Source organism: Phaenicophaeus curvirostris, chromosome 2 (genome assembly GCF_032191515.1).
Source record: "Phaenicophaeus curvirostris isolate KB17595 chromosome 2, BPBGC_Pcur_1.0, whole genome shotgun sequence".
In the NCBI taxonomy this organism is placed as follows: domain Eukaryota; kingdom Metazoa; phylum Chordata; class Aves; order Cuculiformes; family Cuculidae; genus Phaenicophaeus; species Phaenicophaeus curvirostris.
Window position 1 is genome coordinate 25,138,157 of NC_091393.1, and position 6,000 is coordinate 25,144,156.

General features: G+C 38.6%; 1 protein-coding gene across 1 annotated transcript in view; it reads right to left on the bottom strand.

The window, feature by feature from the left end:
• MYOM2 (myomesin 2) overlaps positions 1-3,756 on the bottom strand; it is a 76,834-nt gene extending 73,078 nt beyond the window's left edge. Inside the window, exon 1 of the mRNA XM_069851540.1 lies at positions 3,673-3,756. The gene's annotated coding sequence lies outside the window, so the exon portion shown is untranslated. The remainder of the gene's footprint in view (positions 1-3,672) is intronic.
• Between the last annotated feature and the right edge of the window lie 2,244 nt (positions 3,757-6,000).

Genomic DNA, 6,000 nt, shown 5'->3' on the forward strand with positions numbered 1-6,000 from the left:
TCCCAGCTTACATGCAAGCAATTAACCAAGCTTGTTAGCAGCCAGACTCATTTTGCCTTCTGTTAACACAGAAGGGAGCTGCCTGGCAACAGTTCCAAATGTAATAATCATCATCAGTTAATTACAATGATGCTTGCAGAGTATGTATTTAATACTCAATAGTGCTGCAAAGGCAAGAATCTGAAGAGCAAAATCATAGCCCCACTGTAAAACCAGCTCCAGCAGAGTCTACAGAGTATGTAGGGGATCTTGAGTTCATGATAAGAGAAGTTTCTATTGTCTTTCTAGGAACAATGTGTTGACTCTTCTCCTGGTTTCCCGCTCATGAGCATTTATGGGAGATGTTTGAAATTTAGTCAACCTACCACTAAGAGAGTTAGATAACATGATATGCAGATGACAGCTTAGCCCCACTCAAGTTATTGATTTAGGTGAACTGAGATTTTATTACTGGCAGTGACTGAAGACCTAGGTAGAGGCATTGAAGGAAAAAAAAAACATTCCAGATGGGAAATTGAAAAAAAAAAAAGCATAAATAGCCCAAGAGAAAGAAAAATTAATTTTCTGAATAATTGAATAATTGTAACTAGATGAAAAGCAAATCTCAACTTTTATTCACCATATTTTACTCATATGTGACTACAAGATTTACAGAGAACTTGCTGAAATACATGGCCTGTTTGTCAAAACCAACCCTTGAACTTCACCCAGACAGATTATTAATTTCTGTGCATTCTTTAAAAAAAAGACCTAGAGATACAGGACAAGATAGTCCTAAAACATTGTCAACTGACCTTTACTACTTTGGTGAAACACAGCACCATTGTACTCCTACTTTATTATTATTGCTGCCACTCCTGTTATTATTATTATTATTGTTATTATTATTATTACTGCTTGTTACTGTGAATGCTGGGGACGTCGATGGGACCTAAACCACACTAATCTGTGTTTGCCTGAACCACTCAGAAGACTATTAAGCCCAAACAAAAATACAAAGTCGGACAAAATGTCCTTAAGCATTAACCATAAAAAATAAAGGAATTAAACTGTTCAAACCAGTTTACACAACTACTCATTTTTACATGCTTAGTAGCACATATATAACAATTTATACTTGGTCATGAGTAAAAGGCATAGTTCCCAAGCCAGGATATGCATAGTTTCATGCCATAGTAATACTGATCTGAATAGAAAGCAATAATCTAGGACCACGTGACAAGGGACCACATTCTGGAGCAGAGAAGCCAAGGGTCTGATATAGACATTGTTAGTTTGATAAGCGAGTTAATTTAAGATTTAAAGGACAGGCAGTAAATTCTAGCATGGTTATTCACGTAGCCTCAGAGAGCAGGCACACAACCAAATAAATTGATGGATGGGATTGACAAATGCCATGGGAAGTAGAACATGGTTGTGCTCGCCATAGATAGACAACTGGCATTCCTAGACCCAGGAAGGTCCTGTCATGAGCGATGCACTATACAGTATGTACTTTCTCAGCCTGACCTGTCAGTGCTGTACCATGCAACATGTACTTTGCTCATCTCTGTCCTTGTCTATCTACAGAAGTGTCAAAAACCATTTGTGGGTTCTTGCCTGCCCTCGTGTACCCTATCCTCCTCATTCTGGCTGAAAGATCAGTACATCCTGTTCCTACATGCATATCCTCATTCTTCATCTTCCTCTGTACTTCATCTTTCTTAAATACCTTTGACCATTTGTACTGACTTGAGCATTTGTCCAGTTTGTCCCACAATGTAGACATTGTTTCCTCTATATGTCTGTAGCCCATATTGTTCAAAGTTAAGTGTTTTTAAGAAGCCTTGTTTTGCCAATTTATACTTCCATGGTGCACTAAAGCCCTTGATATTTAACTGATACAATAAAAAATATATTTAATTCAATACCACCTATATTGCATGATCAAAGATAAAAAAAAATACACCTCTAGTCATCTGTTGCTTCTAATGATCAGTTGAAAGCTAGGACAAAAAAAAATCTACTTTTATTTTCTGTCTACCTACAAACCCATTTTAAATAGAAATCTTGTAGAGAACAGGTTCAATCTGGTTCAAATCACCCCCAGAAATGTGTGTGCTACTCTTCTCATTAAACCTAAAAATGAAGTCCTCTCATCTGTTTCTAGTCATACGAATATCCAGCAAAGCAATATTTTCAAGCATTCAAATTGATGATGGTGGCCATCACAGGTGGGTCTATTCTTTATCAGTAATTTCATATGTTTCGAATGAGGAGGCTTTTGCCATTTCACTACATCAAGTGATTGTTCTGAGGAAGACACACAGGTAGGTTAAGCAGTTTCATGCAATCATTTGGTGGAGCGCATGTATTATTAGTTAGAATGCACACATTGAACTTTTAACAGTCCCGGAATGGTTTTCTCCACCCTGTAGCCATAACTGTTTTTGAGGTGGCAATTTGGTATATATACCATGGGTGGTCACGGTCACAGTCATAGCCACAACCATTGATGGAGTTAACCACCAGCAATACTCCGCAATGAATAGGCATGAGACAGAGCTGCAGGTACCCTTCCCTCACGTGAGGTCATTGTTGCAGATGGGAGTACCAGTTCCTGCCTTATTTTGAGTTTAAAAGTGCAGTTTTGGCTTTCCTATGACTCTCATGATGAAAAAGAGTAGAAGATGCAAGTTTAATTTCTCTATCCATATCGTTTTTATAAACTGAACTGTAATGTAGCCCTCAGAGGGTGTCTGTAGACACTTTCTTATGAATTCACTACCTGACATGACTAGGAATTAAATTAGGCTGAATTAAATTAGACTTAAATTTGGCCACATTGATTGAAGCCTTGTCATCCCAACACTCCGAATGGACAGAGTCACAACACATTCCATGAATTTTAAGGTCTCCCTTCACTTGGGTGAGTGTACTACATCCCTTCAACAGGACAGCAAGGGATGTGAGACGGCGGGGTAGTGAAATTCAGTCAACTCGCATTATCCCACCCTTCATTATCCTTCGTCACAATACTTCCATTGGCTCACAGGTATTATCAACACACAAGCATAGTTTTGAGAGCCTGAACATGATTTCCCACTAGCCTGTCAGTGATATTTAGCTGGAATTTTCATGGCTTGTAGCTTAGAGCAATGCAGACACCAGAAAGGTGTTTCCTGAAGCCATGTACTTGAAAGCATGGTAGACAGAAAATAAAAGTAGATTTATTTCTTTTTTGTCCTAGCTATATCCTATTCTTCTGCATGCCAAATAGTTTTGCCAGCTACTATAAAAATTCATGCTTAATTATTGACAAGCATATTTCATATAAATCCTCTTTTGTCTCTTATACATTTTAAGCATACAAGAAAGTAGCATTGCCAATATATGTGCAACTGGAGAAGCATGTATATCAATAGATGTATGGACTGGTGTAATGTAGTTCTTCATATGCAGAAAGAAACAGAGGAAATATAATACACAATAAAATCAAGCTCACTATGCACAGAATAAAACAATTCTACTTTATTTTTTTGTTTGTCTTTTCATAAATCAATGTATTTCCTCCTTATTGCTCATTTTCCCCGAGGAAGATAATTTATTTTTGACAGAAAAGCACCCAACACCCTCATACAATCACTCCCTTTTGTTCTGAACGAGAAAAACCTAGATGAAAAATGAACTTACCAAAGGATATAGAAAAATTGCAAAGCAGAGAGGAAGACCAGCCTTTCCCAGCTTAGTAAACTCCGACTGAGGAAAACAAAAATAATTCCCCTCTCTAAAGGCTACTGCCCCTTCAGTCCCATGTAAGGGCAGATGCAATGCTATATTTAGCACTAACCAAGTGATTCTCCCAAAACTGAGGTCAGCCTAGTAGGCACTAAGGGTGTGATATAAAGGCAGAAGAAAAGCTCTACCCTATACACAATCTTATACCGCATTTTAATAAAAATTAGTCATCATTCCTAAAAAAACAAACAAACCAAAACCAAACAGTTGTCTGTATTAAAAGTGGGGTTTCTTTTCCCAGCAACAGCAAGGACATGAGAAATAGTAAACTATTCCAGAAAAGAGTTTAAATATTTTATTTTAGAAATTATTGAATTTATAAAATAATCAGCAACTTAGACCAGTGAGGAGATGCCAACTCCAGGATCTTATCAGGAGAGACATAAGATCTCCTTGGTGCCTTAGGCTGTAAAATGAGCTTCCCCATTGCCTCTTTAAGAGTGCCTTGGATTTGATGACACGGCTGCACCATGTGAAGGCATAGCAACTATATACAAAGCCTGCTAACTTGGATATAAAGAAAGTCCAGCTCCTAATCACTGTTTCTAGCTCCATAACGTCACCAGCCAACCTAAGACAGATTTCTTTGTCTCTTATAGGTCAAGTTGGAAGAATTACTATGATAGGGATGTATACAAGCAGAGGAAAAAAACACAGCCAAAGCACTCGATTCTATGAGCTGCTGATAGCCCCTGATTATTACCAATTAAAAAGGAGATTTGGTGCCTGTAAGGCTCCCAGGTTTCTATTTAGAATGTCCAAGGGACAACAGTGGTGGCTCTGATATGTCCAGATGTGATGGAGTAGCAGAGCTTGCTCAGCAGAACTGGTGAGTGTGGGCTCAGTCCCTCTGCCCCATTCTGGAGGCAATATATTTGAAAATAACATCTATATTCAGTTTGCTTATACAGGAATGGGATCAGGACCAAAGTCATTACGTGACAATTAAGATCTTTCAGTGCTCTCTATAAGAAACATTAATATATGAACAATGGTCTCTCAAGTCATCCTTTTTCCTTACCCGTACACACAAGAGAAGCAGAGCAAGATGTGGAAAAGCCTTTAACCTATCGCTTCTACTCACCATCCACAGTATTCACTGAAGTTTCCTAAACAGCTCTGCTAAGGGTCTTCTTTCCCACTTCCCCATCGTCTAGGGCTGCTATTTACTTGACACAGACTTCTCTCTTCCTCCCATCAATCTCAAATTATAACTGAGCCTGACAGAATTAAATTTAAAGAGACAGACACAATGGAATGACTGTATAGGCACCAAACATAGATGTTGCTTCATAACCAGCTGACAAAGTAATCAGAATGCAGTAATCCAGAGTAACGCAACTCTAAATTAGACAGCTCCTTCTCTTCCCTCCTATTGTATTTTGCTGTGGGAGGCAAGTGGTGAGTTTTCAGGAGAACTTTAAAATTCTCATCACAGCCTCTGCTTTTCATTTTTTGTTCTATATTTGTTATCTTTAACAAAATGAAGGAGCGTACAAGCTGCTCTGTCTGCCTTTACACTTGAGCGGTCTTCTCTTTTAAGTTCTGTCTTCAGGGTCTGGTTGGACATGGTCAAAAGTGTGAAAGTGCATCCTGAGCGCTGTGGGGAATGTGCCATAGGCAAGAACCAGTTGTGCAGTGTGGCCACTCCCAGGCATTCTCCAGGTAAGTCAATAAATAAATTCTCCTTCTTTTCACAGATATTCACAAAATAGGATAGAAGGGATAAACACAATATTGCGTTATTCAGTGGTGTTGAAATTTAGGCAGCAGAGCACCTACCAGCCAAAACTTATCCAGCATTTTAATTGTAAAATAATTTGCATTACGGTCTCAAACGAGCTTCTTCCCTAGCACCAAAGGCATCTTCCCTTGATCCCCGCACTTCCTAGACACAAGTTCTTCCCTAAGAGGCTCTTTCTTAAAGATTTAGCAGGGTATCAAAAGGATTATTCAAGCACTTAAAACTGAGCATGTGCTAAAATCCTTTTGTGAATGTGGTATTTTAGAATTACCTCTCTATCTCCTACCAGCCCCTCGATGTGGGCTGTTTAATTGATACAGGCTTAAGTAATGGCTCAAGTACTCCCATAAAGGGGAAGACTGAGATCTGAAATGGAGCTCTGACAAAAAGAGATGCATTAGCTTTGTAGCTAGTGGAGGAAACATCAAAACAGTTATGAAAGGAAATGTAATGATGTTAGAATGTTTTTAGCCTGTGAG